The sequence below is a fragment of the Lolium rigidum genome, chromosome 3 (genome assembly GCF_022539505.1).
Source record: "Lolium rigidum isolate FL_2022 chromosome 3, APGP_CSIRO_Lrig_0.1, whole genome shotgun sequence".
Lineage (NCBI taxonomy): Eukaryota > Viridiplantae > Streptophyta > Magnoliopsida > Poales > Poaceae > Lolium > Lolium rigidum.
In genome coordinates this window covers 163493493-163513957 of record NC_061510.1, presented here as the reverse complement: position 1 = coordinate 163513957, position 20465 = coordinate 163493493, and positions in this window count along the sequence as shown.

Sequence of the window (20465 nt, the reverse complement as noted above, 5' to 3'; positions counted from 1 at the left end):
GATTCCCGAACAATCCCTCTAGGATCGGCAAACCATACCTTACGCACTACTGGATCGTTCAACCCGTTTGCAAGGCCTAACCATGCGGATATCAAACTAATCCTTGGAGAACAAGGAACAACCATAATAGATCAGATCTACTAAATAAAGACCAAGCAAGACGCTGCCCTTACACCCAAGATAGGTGCAAAGGCAGCTAGATATTTAGGGGCAGCATAACTAAGCTAACATATCAGAAAAGTATCGATGTTAGCCCCAAAACATCTATGATAACGGTATTGCTCGCCATCAACAAGGCTTCAGTACGAGCAACACAAAACAAAGAAGAAACTGATACTGCTCAGATCGCAAGATGCGATCTGGGCAGCATGACGCTTACCCGGAAGAAACCCTCGAAACAAGGGGTGGCGATGCGCCTAGATTGTGTTTGTTGTGAACGTGATCGTCCTCCTTTCTCAATAACCCTAGGTACATATTTATAGTCCGTAGACTTTCTATGTTTGGAATAAACCTAATTGTGTACGAACCAAACTCTATCTCTTAATTCTAAACTGAAACGTGATCTACCATAATGTACAAATATACGGGCAATCTAGCCCAAACTCTCGCACGAGGCCGATTCAGAAACACTTTATGTGCATATCCTCTAAGCCCATCTCAATCACGGCCCATCTCTGCTTGGCTAAAATCCGGCGATAACAACAGCTCCCGAACCCACCGCCGCCACCTCAGCATCAAGTTCAGCAAGTTCAAACTCGTGCCTCTAATGAAGCTTTTCCTCCACCTCGGGGGCAGATGAGCATGATTCATAAAACGGGCGTTTCCAGGAGAGAGATGAAAATGGTTACGCAAGAGATCAACCTTGCAGAGATCACCATGGCTAACGTCCCAGAATTCATCGACTGGTCTGCGCAGAGCATCCTGTTCAGCAGAGCCGATCACCCGATGTCTATCCCAGGGCCAGGTCATGCAGCTTTGGAAGTCGAAGCACAAATCGGAGGATTCAGTATGAGCAAAGTATTCATGGATGGCAGAAGCGGATTGAATCTAATATTTGCAAGCACAATCAAGAATATGGGCATCACAGCCGATATGTTGCAGGAGTCCGATACATGTTTCCATGGCATTGTTCCAACTTTGCCAGCATACCCTCTTGGCAGAATTTCCTTGAATGTAGTCTTCGGGAAACCCAACAATTTCAGGAAAGAAAGGATTGAATTTGACGTGGGCATTACCCTTCGGGTAACCAATGTTGCCCTATCCTGTATTTCCTAGTTGGAGGCCCATGAAGGCACTCGACGGCAAGATGGGCCACTAGGGGAGTGCAACGGAAGATTCCTTGAAGTACAAGACGCGGAAGGAGCCGAACAAGGAAAGTCTAGAGATAGATCTACTGTAAACCTAGTCGTACTCGATTAGACCTCTTGAGACTTGGCCTCCTATATAAAGGCCAGGAGAGGGGCGGTCAAGGGACACAATCAATCTTAGCAATCTTAGCCAACAGAAGCTTAAAGCTAGGTCACCTTAGCGCTTAGCCATCTCGACGAGATCTCAGCCGAACTATTCGGCACCCCATTGTAACCCATTATCATCATAATCAAGAACGAGACGGGAAGGACGTAAGGGTTTTACCTCATCGAGGGCCCCGAACCTGGGTAAATCGCTCTCCCCGCTTGTCTGTGAACCGATGTCTCGTGTCAGCTTGCAGGATTCCATCAACCCAAAGCCCCTATCGGAGGGCATTGCCGAGGAGCACCCTCGACAATTGAATTTGAGGTAGTGAATTGGGAATCGCAGTATCACGCTATCCTAGGGAGGCCAGCTTACGCTAAGTTCATGGTTGTACCGCACTATGAGTACTTAAAGCTTAAGAAGTCAGGCAACAATGGGACCAATATTACGGTTCATGGAAGTTTCTCTCGTTCAGATAACTGTGATCGAGAATTCCATAAGATTGCTGCTAAGTTTGGGATAAAGCAAGAAGTTAAAACTATCGACTTCCCCTCCAAGCATTTGACTCTTCAAGGAAAAGACTCTAACCTTAAGGAGGTAGATGGCGGCAAGAAGACGAAGAAACGACCGGACGATTCTGTAGCGGCAGTACAAACTTTCAAAACGTCAGCAATGGATGTTAAAGCCTCGGACAAAGGCGCTAGTGCTTCTACGGAAACTATCGGAACCGCCCTATAAATCATCGGCACCTCAGCAAGCATCAACTAAGAGAAGAAGGACCCTCCTCTTACTTAAGAAGACGAGCGGTGGCATACATCTTTATTTTCATAGAAGTTTATTTTCAATAAGGCTTTCTTAAGCCATAGAAATATTTGCTTATATTATCATCGTGGATCTATTAATAAAATTTCAAGTTTCTTTTAATTGAGCATTTGATTGATTCGGGGCACCCGGACATTTTTTTCAAGATTCTTCGCATAATACCGCGAGCGTCGACTTCGAAATATGAGTACAGTAAACCAACTTGATAAAAAAGATCGAGAGTCGCCTGTGTTGGTTATGCTCAAAATTATCATTTAAGCCTCAGGGAAAATGCGAGTGCTACAATGGATGATAATCAAAGGGTCTTAAGGAAAAAAGCAATAATAATACAATCCTCCGCCTAAGCCTCACGGAACATGCAAGCGCTGCTAATGGCAAGGATAGTATAAATTATGGAAGGCCCATGCCGGTACATCGAACAAGGAGGTACTAAGAGCAACGGAGTCAATAGCGTGCATAGTTTCCTCGATTTAACTCGGGGGCTATCGCCAAACAAAATATACATCTTCGGTTATAGCAAAGTTGCAATTACTATGGGGTTCTTGGACCCGCAACATGAGCTGATCACTCAATAATTTGTTGCTAATAACTTTTACAAAGCATCACAATATCGATGCCAGAAACATTAGCGCATAAAGAATTGCAGCTTGGTCGATAAATACATCAAATATCGCCACCGGCGTTTGAAGACAATCTTGCGGGGTATCGATACTTTTTCAAAAGTGGTATCAACTTATCTAAATAGAGTCTCTTATAAAGAGAAAAATGCACAACACTAACACCTGCTCCCAAATCACATAGAGCAGTTCTAACATAATTATTCTTGATGGAACAAGGAATAGTCGGTATACCAGGTCGCCCGACTTCTTTGGAACTTTGCCATTGAAAGAGTAATTAGCAAGCACGGTGGAAATCTCCTCATTAGGAATTTTCCTTTTGTTAGAGACAATATCTTTCATATACTTTGAATAAGGAGGCAATTTAATAGCATCGGTCAAAGGGATTTGCAGGAACAAAGGTTTCATCCAATCACAAAATTTATTATAGTGTTCTTCTTCCTTTGATTTTAGTTTCTTAGCAGGAAAAGGCATTTTCTTTTGAACCCAAGGTTCTCTTTCATTACCATGTTTCTTAGCAATAAAATCTTCTTTAGTATACTTTTTATTTTTAGCATGCTTTTCAGGTTCATCTTCAACATTTTCTTTATCAGAAGCATCATTATTATCATTATCTTTATCATGTTCATTACCACTTCCAGTTTCAGCATCAGAAATAGAGATACTATTAGGATCATTAACAGGCTCAGAGGATTCTACAACAGTTTTATGTTTCTTCTTCTTTTTCTTAGAAGGAGCACTAGTTTCAGTTCGTTGAGAATCTTGTTCAACTCTGATGTGGGCATTACTCTTCGGCTAACCAATGTTGCCCTATCCTGTCTTTCCTAGTTGGAGGCCCATGAAGGCACTCGATGGCAAGGTGGGCGATAAGGACGGTGCGGCGGAAGATTCCTTGAAGTACAAGACGCGGAAGGAGCCGAGCAAGGAAAGTCTAGAGATAGATCTACTGTAAACCTAGTCGTACTTGATTAGGCCTCTTGAGACCTGGCCTCCTATATAAAGGCCAGGAGAGGGGATGTCGGGGGACACAATCAATCTTAGCAACCTTAGCCAACAGAAACTTAAAGCTAGGTCACCTTAGCGCTTAGCCATCTCGATGAGATCTCAGCCGAACTATTCGGCACCCCATTGTAACCCATTATCATCATAATCAAGAACAGACAGGCAGGACGTAAGGGTTTTACCGCATCGAGGGCCCCGAACCTGGGTAAATCGCTCTCCCCGCTTGTCTGTGAACCGATGTCTCGTGTCAGCTTGTAGGATTCTATCAACCCTAAGCCCCTATCGGAGGGCATTGCCGAGGAGCACCCTCGACAATTGGCGCCGTCTGTGGGAACCCTATCGGCACAAGGCAGGTCATCGGCAGTACCAGTCACATCCGCGGCGTTCTTACTCAAATCATCGACACCAGCAGAACCAAGAGATTCGATCCGCTGTGGGTCCTTCGAGTTCGTGCCACACCGCGAAACACTTCACCCGATCCCTGCGAGATCATCTCGCGACATGGATGCTACTTTCGGTGGTGTCCACTTCATCATCGACTCTGGAGGTTTTCTTCGCCTCCCTAGGGACGGTGCATCCGACCCGAAGGCCGCGGCTTCGGAAGGCGTTCCTCCAACAGCAGCCCTAAAGGTTCCACCCAGGAGCATACAAGAGAGCAACCGAGGGAGTTTCGACGTCATGGCAGGACAGAGGAAAAGACGAAAGGGCTCGCACCGCGAGGAGGAAGGGAGAACAGCAGCTCACCTTCGCCAGTTCGAACAAGGATGCCACGACACGTCATCATTCAGGGGCCGCACCCGTTCTCCGTACCTCTTGGCTACGGAGCAACTCGAGGCACCATGTTACCTCCACTCCTACATTGATCCAAAGGATGGCTGAGAGAAATCCAGTCACCTGTTGAGGAACTGTCGACACTTCCAGGAGATTCGACGGTTCTGTGATGATCTTAGAGTCGAAGCTATATCAAGAGTTCACATAATGGAGAAGAGGGCAAGGTCTTACAGCTATCAGCCAGAACCATATGTACCAGAGCCGTACGAGCCAATGGAGAGAGACGAGTATGCACAGCCGAAACATTCCCAAAGCCTTGCGGGCAGGTCAACATGATCCATAAAACCAGCTTTTCAAAGAGAGAAATCAAGAAATTCTCGCGAGAAGTGAAGTATGCAGAAGTGGCTATGGTTGACACACCCGAATTCATCGACTGGTCGGAGCAAAGCATCTCCTTCGACAGGACAGACCACCCGAAAGCCGTCCCTAGACCAGGTCATGCAGCCCTTGTCCTTGAGGCGCAGATTGGAGGGTACAACATGAGCAAAGTATTCATGGATGGAGGAAGTGGCTTGAACCTACTATTCGCCAACACAATGAGAGCAATGGGTTTAACAGTCGACATGCTAAGAGAGTCCGACACAGGGTTCCATCGCATCATACCGACTCGACCCGCTTATTCTCTTGGTAAAACATCATTGGATGTAGTTTTTGGTACGCCCAACAACTTCAGGAAGGAGAAGATCGAGTTCGAAGTAGTCGGCAGGAGTCTCAATATCACGCCATCCTTGGCAGGCCCGCGTTTGCCAAATTCATGGCCGTACCTCATTATGCGTACCTAAAACTGAAAATGCCGAGGCAACAACGGGACCCCAATAACCGTTCATGGGAGCTTTGCTCGATCGGACACCTGCGATAGGGAGTTCCGAGAAGATCGCCTCAAAGTTCGGTGCCAAGGAAGAACTCAATGCAATCGACGCTGCCACGGATCATACGCAACCACCGGCCGACAATCGAAACGTAAGATCCGATGAATTCGATGCTACAAAGGAAGCCAAGAAGCTGCGGGTGCATCCCACGCGACCCGAAGAAAACGGTCAATACGTCGGCTGACCTTACGGTCGCATAGGAAGGCGCGCTCATCGAGTTCCTCCGTGAGCGGCTGGGAGATATTTGCATGGGAACCATCCGACATGCTAGGTATCCCCGGGGAACTCGCTGAGCACGCCCTTAATGTTGACCCGACTGACCAAACCGGTGCGGCGGTCAATGCGCCAATTTTCCGAACCTAAGAGGAGAGCAATTGGCGAGGAAGTCAATCGACTCCGTAAAGCAGGATTCATCCGAGAGCTCAAGGAATCTGAGTGGGTGGCCAACCCTGTCATGGTGCCCAAAAAGGACACCACCGCCCTATCATGGTGCCTCAACAAACACTGTCCAAAGGACCACTTCCCGCTGCCTCGTATTGATCAGATAGTCGACTCCACAGCCGGATGTGATCGCCTCTCCTTCCTTGATGCGTACGCCGGATACAATCAGATCAAGCTGAAGAAAGAAGACCAGGAGCTAACCGCGTTCATCAACCCACACGACGTTTTTTGTTACAACGTCATGACCTTCGGGTTGAAAAACGCAGGAGCAACTTATCAACGTTGCATGCAGGCATGCCTTGGAGAGCAGATCGGGAGGAACATCGAAGTCTACATCGACGATATTGTGGTGAAGACGAAGCATGCTGCCACCCTCGTCGATGATTTGCGGGAAACCTTCGACAACTTAGACAAGTATAAAATCAAGTTGAATCCCAAAAAATGCTTCTTTGGAGTGCCAGGGGGGCAAGTACTCGGGTACTTCATCTCAGCCAGAGGGATTGAAGCCAACCCTTTGAAGATCAAAGCCATTCTCGATATGGAGCCGCCGAAGAATCTGCACCAAGTGCAGCAATTGGCATGACGATTAGCAGCGCTCAGCAGGTTCATCGCCAAGCTAGGAGAAAAAGCTTTGCCCTTCTACAATTTGATGAAAAAATCAGAAAAGTTCGAGTGGACAAAGGAGGCGCAGGAATCTTTCGACAATCTAAAGAAAATCCTGTCGACATCTCCAGTTCTTATAACCCCCGTGAGAAGGAAACACTGCTCATGTATATAGCTGCAACAGCCCAAGTCTTTAGCAGCGTCTTGGTCGTCGAACGGGAAGAAGCTGGGAGAGTTCATGGCGTGTAGAGGCCCGTTTACTACCTCAGTGAAGTGCTCACACCCGCAAGATAGAGGTACCCCCATCATCAGAAGCTGGCATATGCAGTATGGAGGTCAGCTCGCAAGTTACGGCACTACTTCACAGAGCACCCGATTATCGTCGTGAGCGAAGCACCATTGAAAGGCATGATGACTAATCCGGAGGCCACAGGTCGAGTGTCCCAATGGGCTATCGAGATAGCACCACACAACATAACCTACGTCAATCGAACAGCAATAAAATCCCAAATCCTCCCAGATTTCATGGCAGATTGGATCCAATCACAGACGCCAGCAGCACCCGACATGTCGGGGTCATGGGTAATGTACTTCGATGGGTCAAAACGGAGTACAGGTGTGGGAGCAGGAGTGGTGTTGATATCACCGCAGGGAGATAAGATGAAGTATATACTACGTATGAACTTCTCTCTGCCGATGAACAACGAAGCAGAATACGAAGCGCTGCTGCACGGAATGAAGATGGAAAAGGCATGCGGGGCAACTCGTCTAGAAATCTACGGAGACTCAAACTTGGTTGTGCAGCAGTCAATGAACCTGTGCAACGCGGTCAGCGACAACATGATCGCCTATCGGCAACTGTATCAAAACATGGAAGCAAAATTTGAAGGATGTGAGCTCAAACATATCGGCAGAGCCAGCAACGAGGAAGCCGACACTTTGGCAAACATCGGGTCCATCTGTTCCCCCATTCCAGACGGAGTGTTTTACGAGGTGATTACTCAGCGATCAATAAAGAGAAGGCGTCGGCACCTCCAAAACCGTCGGTTGACGAATTGGAGACGAGCTTGCAGCGAGCTGTCGAAGAATCTCCAACTCCTCCCGCTGAACAAGTCCTCCTCCTCGAGCCACTATGGACCAAGCCGTTCCTAGCGTATCTAACAAAGCAGGAGTTACCAGAAGATCCAGTGGAAGCAAGACGAATCGTCAGACGATCAAAAGCCTTCACCATAGTAAATGGCGAACTTTACAAACGCAGCATTTCTGGTATTTTCCAAAGATGTATCGCCATTGACGATGGAAGAGCAACTGTTGCGCGAGATACATGAAGGAACCTGCGTACATCACGCAGGAAGCCGGGGCCCTCGTGGCGAAGGCCTTCGGGCGGGATTTTACTGGCCAACAGCGGCATCGGATGCTCGAGACCTGGTCATGAAGTGCGACCCCTGCCAACGGTTTTCACCAAAACCGCACGCCCCTGCAACAGATTTGATGATGATACCGCTGGCGTGGCCCTTTGCTCAATGCGGACTCGACCAAGTCATTGCCGAGGTCATCACCTGGAGGACACACGTACTTACTGGTCGCAATCGACAAGTTCACCAAGTGGATCGAGGCAGTACCTGTACGAAATCAAAAAGCTAAAACAGCAGTTCAATTCTTCAAAGGAATAACCTGTCGATTTGGTATGCCTCACAGTATCGTCACAGACAACGGAACCAACTTTGACTCCAAAGAGTTTCGGAAATTTTGCGACGACGGAGGAATCAAACTAAAGTTTGCATCAGTGGCTCATCCACAGACCAATGGCCAGGTGGAAAGGATCAACGGTCTCATAGGGGATGGCCTCAAGAAACGCCTTACGAGGTGCGAGCTGGAGCCTGGGTCGAAGAGTTACCGTCCGTACTCCGGAGTTTGCCTACTACACCTAACGAGTCGACTCAGTACACCCCGTTCTTCTTGGTGCACGGAGCCGAGGCTGTCCTGCCAGCCGACGTTCAGTTCGAAGCACCTCGAGTGACAGCATACACGGAATCCTCTTCCAATATCACGCTACAGGATGATGTGGACCTCGTCGACGAAGCACGAGACATTGCCTTGGCAAGAACGACGGTATACCAGCAGGCGTTGAGAAATTATCACAACCGACGAATACGCAGTCGAAGCTTTAATGTCGGGGATATGGTACTTCGGCTGAAGCAAGAGAGACCCTTGAAACTTGAATCCCCATGGGAAGGACCATACATCGTCACGGAAGTGATACCAGGAGGAGCCTATCGGCTCAAAAACCCAGTTTCAGGAAAAGACGTTGAGAATCCATGGAACATCGCACATTTGCGACGGTTCTATGCATAGGATACGATTGTTTTTAATTACTCTACAGCCCTTAAGGTTGCTTTTGCACTATGAATAAAAGTTCTAATCAGGTTTTCTACCTTATTTCCTTGCTCCAGGCCTTATCACCCGAACATACCGTATGGGGCCCTACCATTGGCTCTTACTCTCATCGGGAGCGTGGCCTAAAAAATACGCCCACACAGTGTCATTAATTAAATACTCCCATCGGGAGCTAAGATTAATGATGCACAAAAACAACCAATCCAAGCCTCGAAAAAATACACGAGTGCTGCAGTCGATGGTTACATTATCACAAAATAAGGCTCAAACCGGTGCACCGCGTGACGAAGCCAAGCGTCTAATTCCCTCGACTAAGTCGATGGGTCTCGCTCTTACAAAACTTACATATAGGCTTCACAATAACATTGCATAATTCAACGAAGTCATCGAGAGAGCAGAGTTGAAGCGATCACTCAGCCGCCCTCGACAATAAAATATCAATCAAACTAACATAGCGTGCAACGTACGCGATGAAATTTGTACAAAACAATCTTATGCAGGTATAAGGTTATTACATTCATGATCGGGCTCCCCGGTCCCAGTGGGCCTTCAGATCCTTCTCAAGGCATGACTCCATCCGAGAAATAATGGTGTAAGCAGGACCTCTAGCAACATCATAATATTGGCCTAAAATCCTCTCAGTGTTTGCTACGGCTCCCAAGTCTAAAGACGGATGGCACGCCAATATCGAAGCAAAGGCAAGCTCAGCACCAGCCAGGAGTTCTTTCCGCACCAACTGTCGAATCCTTTCGGGAGACTTGAATCGGGTGAACAGGGCAGACAAGGTTTCGGGTGCTTGGTCCAGAGGGAACAAGGTGTTCCAAACCATCGTGAGATGAGCGTGGAACTTATCAAAGTAATGATGCGCCTTCCCCACCCGGTACTTAAACTTCACCATGGCAACAGCCTTCGGACGATGCAGCCATAAATCGTGCTTCGGGTGCGCAACGTCAGTCATTGCCTCGACCTCTTCATGGATCTTCTTGTTCTCCTCAGTTGCATCTGAAGCTACGACTGGAAAAAGGAACGAATGTCAGTTAAAAGAACATTCAAGCTATGTCAGAAATCAGAAGATGGGCTAATACTTACAGCCCAAACTTTCGGTAGCAACATGAAGACCATCAAGAGCGTATTGTTCGATAGCAGTCGCTATCTCTCCCTTTTTCTTCACCAAGGCTGCCATCGCGCGAAGAGAAGTGATGTCTTTATTTAGACAAGACACTTGGTCACGTAAGCGGCGAACAAGGCCTGATTCATCATTACTCGAAGGGTTCGGAAAAAGCTCGGCACGGGAAGAAGATCAAGGAATGCGCAGCACGGTCCCTAGTTCGGACAAGCATTAACATAAAAACTCCCATCGGGAGCGCTTGGCATATATGATACATTCAAAAGGATGTTCGAATTGGCAACAGAGCCGAATTAAAACTGGACTACGTCAAGTTACGGTTGATCTTATTTACAACAAGTCAAAACAACAGTTCAAGGATTCGCCGATGATGAACCAGGGGCAGATTTAGGAATAGGCTTGGCTTGTGCTTCATCTACCAGCTTCAGAAGTTGATTGGCACAAGTTATTGCCGATCTTTTGAAAGGCTCAAGGTCGACTAAATGGTTGTCATCATCGACAGGCAATGCCTTAGATAACTTCTCCAATTCTGACCCCATCCCATGGCCCATGAGCAACTGGAAAGTAAGAACCGCCCCAACTAAGCAGTTACGGTGTTTCAATACCTCCACAGGCTCGGAAGGATCAACAAGGAAAGCATCCGCCATCTCGTCGAGAGTCTTGTCCTGCTTCATCTTCGAGAAGATCATCGAGTATAGCCTCGACAACGCTCCTTTGGTCTTTTGCAGAAGTCCAAGGACTTGGACATTAGACTCAGCGGCAAGCGACAACGCATCAGCTGTAGAGTCCTCCCGAAGCGGATGACGTCGAGTGACAGTTATGTCGGCGGCCTCTGAAAGAAAGGCAGATCAATAATCAATGAAGAAACACCAAGAAAGAAACGGTGTACCATGGATTTTACCTAATAAATCCTTGATGGATTCGCGGAGGACGCCTTCCTTCTTGTCGACTGCAGTCGCCGCTGCACGCCTGGCATCTTGTTCATCCTTCATCTGCTGCTTTAGCTTCTTCACCTCCTCCTTCAGCAAGGCGTTCTCATTCTTGGCGTCGGTAGCAAGCCTGTCGGCTTCAAGCACCTGGTCAGCCGAAGATCTGATAGTCTTTCGAAGTTGAGAGTTTTCAGCCTCAAAACGGGTGAATTGTTCGGCGAAATCCGCTACAGCATCGACTGTAGCGTAAATCGGCTGCAGCAAGAAAAATCAAGAGGACTCAGTCGACAGAAACTCGACGTAGCAGGGCAGATTAAATACTTACAGGATCACGACCAGCCGACGGAGTGGGAGCATCGCCAGGAGGAATAACTTTCGACCCCGGAATCTTCTCTACACCTGTTCGCGAGGGAGGTGTCGACTTGGCGGGAGAGGGATTTGATTCCTTAGCCGATGCCGCTCTCCCAGAGGCTAACTTGGCCCTCTTCGCGAGAGGAACTTCATCATCATCATCAGAGCTACTTAAGTGCAGTGCACGACATACAAAATGATAGGAAATAAATCAGGAAAAGAGTATAGATGCTCACAGGTCCAGATCATCTTCGCCTGCGAAGAAACTTGTTGAACTCTTCTTAGCAGGAGGAGGCGAAGCTGTTCCATCGGCATCATTATCTCCTCCGCTAGGACTTGATTCAGCCGTTGTAATGAAATCGTCGTGTATCTGCTTACGGCGCCTGCTCCTAACGAAGGCATCATCCTCGACAGCTTCTTCCTCTTGGACATCGCTGTCCTCGAGGGCATGCTGAGCGTCCTCGGTCCCCTCAGAATCACCATCGTCATCCTCTAGTACCACGCCGCTTTCGGGTGTAGGAGGATAGCATTGAGCAACGGCGGGGGCCTGTCGAAGAAAAGAAATTTGTGAGACACAACGGAAAAAGGAGTGACAACAGCAAGCAAAGAGCGGCAGAGATTACCTCGGTCGGGAGATGGTGAAAATCATAAGGAGGATGAGCCGATGTCAAGATGATGTTATCCTTCATACTAAGGCACGTCAAGCGGCGAACCTCGTCCCGAAGCTCATCTGCTAACAGGTCGGCAGATGATCCTCGACTTGTCGGTCTTGCCGGTGTAAAGCCATAGCTGGTGGGGTCGAGTCATTAGCGGCTGCACTCGACGTTGTAGGAACACTGAAACTACTTCAGTGCTGCACATCGTTAAGCCTCCCGTGTTCTTCAGGACGACGACCCGCTCAAACAGTCGGTCGGCTGTTGCCCTCTCTTCGGGAGAAAGGGTGCTTCGCCAGGACTTTTTCTTGTGAGCCACCAAGACATCATCAAAGTGAGGGAGATTCGAGCGCCGCCCGGGCACTATAGGACCGCGCAGGTAAAACCACTTGTTGCGCCAGCCCTAGACAGACTCCTTCATTGGATAGTCGAAGTAGTCGACCTCCTTCCTAACAACAAAGCCAACGACACCGATGACGGGGGGGCCATTGCTGTCATTATGGCGCTTCACGTAGAAGATCTTCCTCCAAAGACCCCAGCGAGGGTCAATGCCGAGGAAGGCCTCGCAAAGAGTGATGAAGATAGAGAGATGGAGGATGGAGTTTGGGGTCAGCTGCCAGAGCTGGATCCCGTAAAAGAAAAGAAGGGAGCGAAGGAACTCGTGGGCTGGAAGAGAAAGACCACGGAACAAAAAGGCAACGAGCATGACAGTGAAACCCTTCGGGGGCTTTGAGCGAGAAACCGCACCTGGAAGGCGAATATCATCCTCAGATGAGGAGATGAAGCCGAGGGCACGCAGCTTGTTGATGTCACGGTTGGAAATGGCGGAGGCACTCCAATCACGGCTAACCTTGGCCGCGTCCGAAGTGCTGGCGCTCTTCTTCTTGCCCATGGCGTGCGGGACTTTTGACGAAGAAACAGAGGAAGCAGGAAGGTTTGGGTGAGGAAGATGAGCAGTAAGAGGTGTGAAAGGTAAAAACATGGAGGCCCTCTATTTATGCCGTAAAAATCTGTGTGAGATCGTGGCCATAACTCCACAGACGTCGTGGGAGGTGGAGCGGATCTGGTTGTACACGTGGCACTTGAAAGGAGAATGGAACCGGCGGCCCATTATTCCCACGTTGTGCGAAAATCGAGGGGACGCCTCGGTCGCCGCGCGTGCACTGGTCAAGCCCTATAAACTGCCCGAGCAGAACTAGGATGGGCCCGTCAGGTCAAGTCTTGTCAATCAAACCACAACAGCCGCACATTAACAGTGACGTCATAGAGATTGTTGCAAGCACTCGAAGAAAAAATGAAAAGTTATCGGATGGAAAACTTGAGTCTAAGCACAGATTGTGAAGCATCTGCACTTAGACTCGGGGGCTACTCCCATCGGGAGCGCTGACGCGCACCCGATAAATCAAGGACTCGAAGAAAAAAGTGAAGGAAAAGGTGGTTGTTTGACCTGAGCCTATGCACGGATTGCAAGCATCCGCACCTAGACTCGGGGGCTACTCCCATCGGGAGCGCTGGACGCACACCCGACGAAACTTTTCGCACTCCAGGATCATGCCCGGGGACTTGATTTTGTGTAGGGTAACGTTGTTTTGCCATCGGCAGTTAACCAGCAAAAGTTGGGCACGTTACTCATTATTCCTTGCATGAGGAAAGTATATCGGATGACCCACGAAGACTCGCGGAAAAACTTCGGCAGAACAAAATGTTCGAGTGGTACAACTTGAGTCTACGCACGGATTGCAAGCATCCGTACCTAGACTCGGGGGCTACTCCCATCGGGAGCGCTGATGCGCACCCGACAGAAGAAGATGATACAGATTCAAGAAGAACAAGAAGAATCAAGGAGAAGAACATTGGGTGGAGGCGTGCTTTAGTCTCTACCCGAACTACCTTCGGCTAGACACTCGGGGGCTACTGACGTGGGCATTACCCTTCGGGTAACCAATGTTGCCCTATCCTGTATTTCCTAGTTGGAGGCCCATGAAGGCACTCGACGGCAAGATGGGCCACTAGGGGAGTGCAACGGAAGATTCCTTGAAGTACAAGACGCGGAAGGAGCCGAACAAGGAAAGTCTAGAGATAGATCTACTGTAAACCTAGTCGTACTCGATTAGACCTCTTGAGACCTGGCCTCCTATATAAAGGCCAGGAGAGGGGCGGTCGAGGGACACAATCAATCTTAGCAATCTTAGCCAACAAAAGCTTAAAGCTTGGTCACCTTAGCGCTTAGCCATCTCGACGAGATCTCAGCCGAACTATTCGGCACCCCATTGTAACCCATTATCATCATAATCAAGAATAGACAGGCAGGACGTAAGGGTTTTACCTCATCGAGGGCCCCGAACCTGGGTAAATCGCTCTCCCCGCTTGTCTGTGAACCGATGTCTCGTGTCAGCTTGCAGGATTCCATCAACCCTAAGCCCCTATTGTAGGATAACGTTGCATAGAAAACAAAAATTTTCCTACCGCGAACACGCAATCCAAGCCAAGATGCAATCTAGAAGACGGTAGCAACGAGGGGGTATCGAGTCTCACCCTTGAAGAGATTCCAAAGCCTACAAGATGAGGCTCTTGTTGCTGCGGTAGACGATCACTTGCCGCTTGCAAAAGCGCGTAGAAGATCTTGATCACGATCGGTTCCGGCGCCACGAACGGGCAGCACCTCCGTACTCGGTCACACGTTCGGTTGTTGATGAAGACGACGTCCACCTCCCCGTTCCAGCGGGCAGCGGAAGTAGTAGCTCCTCTTGAATCCGACGGCACGACGGCGTGGTGTCGGTGGTGGTGGAGAAGTCCGGCGGAGCTTCGCTAAAGCTACGCGGGAGTTATGGAGGAGAGGGGGGCGGCTAGGGTTTGGGAGGGGGTGGCCGGCCACTCAAGGGGGGCGGCCAGCTTGTGGTCTTGGGGTGGCCGGCCCCCTCCCTTGGCCCCTCATTATATAGGTGGATCCCCAAGTGTTGGTGTCCAAGTCTTCGAATAAGACCCGAACCAAAAACCTTCCATAAGAGGGGAAACCTAGCCCAACTAGGACTCCCACCAAAAGGTGGGATTTCCACCTCCCATGTGGGGGTGGCCGGCCCCCTATGGAGGAGTCCACTTGGGACTCCTCCCCATCTAGGGCTGGCCGGCCATGGAGGTGGAGTCCCATGTGGACTCCACCTTCCTTGGTGGTTTCTTCCGGACTTTTCTAGAACCTTCTAGAACCTTCCATAGAACCTTCCGCGACATTTTATTTCACATAAAATGGCATCCTATATATGAATCTTATTCTCGGACCATTCCGGAACTCCTCGTGATGTCCGGGATCTCATCCGGGACTCCGAACAAATATTCGAACTCCATTCCATATTTCAAGTGCTACCATTTCAACATCCAACTTTAAGTGTGTCACCCTACGGTTCGAGAACTATGCGGACATGGTTGAGTACTCACTCCGACCAATAACCAATAGCGGGATCCGGAGATCCATAATGGCTCCCACATATTCAACGATGACTTTAGTGATCGAATGAACCATTCACATATATTACCAATTCCCTTTGTCTCGCGATATTTTACTTGTCCGAGGTTTGATCTTCGGTATCACTCTATACCTTGTTCAACCTCGTCTCCCGACAAGTACTCTTTACTCGTACCGTGGTATGTGGTCTCTTATGAACTCATTCATATGCTTGCAAGACATTAGACGACATTCCACCGAGAGGGCCCGAGTATATCTATCCGTCATCGGGATGGACAAATCCCATCGTTGATCCATATGCCTCAACTCATACTTTCCGGATACTTAATCCCACCTTTATAGCCACCCATTTACGCGAGTGGTGTTTGATGTAATCAAAGTACCTTTCCGGTATAAGTGATTTACATGATCTCATGGTCATAAGGACTAGGTAACTATGTATCGAAAGCTTATAGCAAATAACTTAATGACGAGATCTTATGCTACGCTTAATTGGGTGTGTCCATTACATCATTCATATAATGACATAACCTTGTTATTAATAACATCCAATGTTCATGATCACGAAACCATGATCATCTATTAATCAACAAGCTAGTTATACAAGAGGCTTACTAGGGACTCTTTGTTGTTCACATAACACACATGTATCAATGTTTCGGTTAATACAATTATAGCATGGTATGTAAACATTATCATAAACACGAAGATATATTATAATAACCATTTTATTATTGCCTCTTGGGCATATCTCCAACAGTCTCCCACTTGCACTAGAGTCAATAATCTAGTTTACATTTGTAAAGATATAACACCTTGGTCTTCTGGTGTTTTATCATGTATTGCTCACGAGAGAGGTTTTTAGTCAACGGATCTGACATGCTCAGAACCGTATGTATTTTGTAATTCATTTGCGTCTTAACGCATCACTCATTTCCAAATGAGTCGGCATTAAATATGTTTGGTCTTCTGGTGGAACCTTAATTCCGCGGTCTGAAATATGTCACTAATATTGTCACACACAATATAGCTTCAAAGTTCTGACTCTGTCGGAAATACACCAGGTTCTCAAAGAACCTCTTGACTTAACATCCTTTGTCATTGTCAAAACAATGACATACTCTGCCTTCTTTTGTAGATTCTGTAACAATATTTAGAACTCTTCTAAATCTAGCATAGACAACTTCTAGCTCATTATGCTACCTTTTAAACAACACTTAGTCTAATTTGAGATTTGAAATTATATTTTATATGTGACAAAACCAATATCGGTGTAACACCTTACAGCGATTTGTTTGTCATTTCTTCATACAAAAAAAATATATATATATATCCTTAGTTCTTCTAAAGTACTCAAGGATATTCTTACTGTTGTCCAATGATCATCATATGAATCATTCTGGTATATGCTCATAACACTTTATAGCACATGATATCTGATTGTGTACATATTATTCGTGATCTAAAATCACTCATGTGTTTTTACTCATCGAGTGTCATATACACTCAAGTCTTGTTAAAACTTCACATGACAAGAACATTTTCTTAATATTTCTATATTGAACTACTTCAATATCCATCATATGTACTTTGACTTAAACTTATTTATGTGTTTCAATCTATCTTCATAGATCTTGACACTAAATTTGTTTTAGTCCATATCCTTTCATTGAAGTTAATTCTCAATGAAACCTTTTAATCAAGTATATAATTACATCATTTATAACCAACTATATGTCACCTACATAAAGTATTATAAATGTGTCTTAGCGCTCCCACTTAATTTCTTGCAAATGCAAGCCTCTTCATTGTTTCTGATGAAATCAAAAACTCTTTGACTATTTCATCTAGTGAAGATTCAAACTCCGCTATACTTACTTCATCAAATTGAAGTTCGTATACCTATCTAGTATTTCACGGACCAGCAAAACTCTTGGTTTGTATCTTGTATACACCTTTAATACACACTTCTGATAAGTAATGTATTTTGCCATCCTACTAACATATCTCATAAAGGAAATATGTAGTGATTACTAGAATAATCCATATAGACTTTAAGCATTGCTACGGAAGATCTAATCTTGTTTTAGTCAACTCTTTGAACTTTGTCGTAAACAACTTTTCGACAAGTTAAGCTTCTTCAAGGATATTTCATCCAAGTCCATCAATTTTATAGATCTATTTACTTTCAAAAAGTATTCATCTATCTTGGATTTCATGGCGTATAGCCATTTTAACGGAGTCAGGGCCCATCATAACTTCTTTGTTTGTAGTTAGTTTATCATTGTTCATAATCAATCCTTTGTCCACAAATCATTTATTTGATCACAAAGTAAACCATACCTACAAGGTTCAATATGTACTTCGATCTCCATGGCTAAAACACTTTGTAGTCATGGGAGCCATGATCGTCGTGGCCGCTTCCGAAACCAATTCCGATGCTGCGCTACTCTGATCATTATGCTCAGGTTCATAAACCTTATCAAATTATATTGTCCTCCCACTCAAATACTTCATTAGAAGCAATTTCTCGGAAATAAGAAACATTGACAAACACTTTTGTCTTTGTCTTGTGAGAAGAATTCCCAATCAATTCTCTGGGATAACCAACAAAGACATTCATCCGATTTTGGTTGTAAACTCTTAGACCAAAATTTAAAGAAAGGACTATTAAGGTTTATACCCATGCCATAACTCGTATGGTGTCATTTCAACGGATCATGATGATGCTCTATTTAGTGTAAAAGCGGTAGTCACTAAAGCATAATCCACAAAAATATAATGGCGTCATAATATTTTATCACATCATTAATCCAACAAGGTTTGGATACATATCTCGGATACTATATCATTATTATGATACTCCAAGAAATGTGAGTTGTAGAACAATTTCATAATTCTCTTAGATGTTCGCTAAAACTCGTAATTCAAATATTTCCACCATGATCCAATCATAGATATTTGATTTTTCTATTACGATGATTTCCACTTCATGCTGAAATTTATTTGAATCCTATTCAAATGTTTCAAACTTTTCCTTATTGAATATATCCACATATATACTCAATTCATTGTTGAAAGTTTTCATGAAGTAGAAGAATCTCCCGCACACAACTATGCCCAGTGAACCACATACATCATCATGTATTTTTCCACTAAGTTAGTTGCCCGTTCAACTTTTGGCCTATGAACGGTATTTTAATCATTCTCTTTAGAAAAGATTTGCAAGCGCCAAATGATTCAAAAATCAAATGACTCCAAAAATCCATTTGCATGGAGTTCTTTCATGCGATCCTTTCTAACATGACCTAAATTGCGGTTCCACAAATAAGTGGAATTCAAATCATTTGCCTTATGGCATTTTTAGCGTCGCTTTATGTATGTGTGTTTCACCATTAAAATTTATAATAACTTATCCATCGTACATGGAGTAATGTCATAATTTGAACAACTCATTGTTTTCATTTGACCAGAGCAAAATAACAATTATTAAGTTCTTTATTATAAATTCTAAGGGCTAGATAGAATGCCAACGACGAACATAATAACACTTTATTTTTGTTCCGGACGTGCATTCCTATCATATTCCTTGTCGATCACTTAGGCCATTGTATTCTTGTATTGCGTTGTTTTGTATGACACTTCATACCAACCAATATAGTACTAATACCCAAGAATTTCATTGTGTGACTTAACTAGGAATACAACCATAACATGTATATCATTTATATACACCTGAACTAGACTTTCTATTCTTTTCTTTTCTTTCTGCCAAAATATCTTTTGCAGTTTCTCTTTTAGCTTTCCTCATTATTCAGAAAAACATTTCAACATCAATAACTTCTAGGTTTGTTGGTCAAATACCAATAACCTTGAGGTTCTTACTTTGAAGTTGATCATCATATGACAATTGTTTCAGATTTCACTATTAGTAAATTTGTAATACGATGAACAATTTCACTCATAATTTTATCCATCAATTCATGATAACTTTCTGAGACCATGTCTGTACATGCTAGGCTCATAAAGTTTAAACCTTAGTATTCGCATATGCAAATCTGGCTTGCACCCGTTGGAAGCACACGTAGAATCTATAACACCCGATCATCACGTTATGCTTCGAAACGACGAGTCTTAGCAACGGTGCATACTAAGGATGATAACTTCATGGATATGCGAATATTATTAGTGCCCCAATAGTTGGAGGATTGTGACGCCAGGCGTCTTCAACCTTCATACATTCCCATAAAACTTATGAGTTTATGTAGTCTCACCAAATTTATATTCTATCATCTTGCAATAAGGTCTTAGATATCACATATATCTCATACCTTGATTATTTCCGAAAACTAAATTTTCAGCTCCTTACTTTTCAAACAGATTTGAACTTCAAGTTTCACGGAGACAAGATAACTTTGGGTACTAATTGAAACCATAGCTCTTTGAATCAACAATGTGAGGTTTACTAAAAGTTTGCAATAGGACTTAATCAATTCTTGATTCTTTAACAATACGGTACTAATCCGTAAAGTTTCTTATCAGATTTAACGAGTATTTCTATCTCAATAACAAGACTAGCGCATAGTAGTAAACGGATGCCAATACTACAAAATTAATACAAAATACTACTCAGACTATGTTTATGATAATTAGTTCATGTTTTAATCTAATTACTAATGAACTCCCACTTAATACAACATCCCTCATAGTTGTTAAGTGGTACACGATCCAAATCCACTACACCAAAAACCGATCATCACGTGAGATGATGTAGCTTCAATGGTGAACATCTACATGTTGATCATATCATCCATATGACTCGTGTTCAACCTTTCGGTTTCCGTTGTCCCGAGGCCATGTCTGTACATGCTAGGCTCGTCAAGCAAACCCAAGTATTCCGCGTGTGCAACAT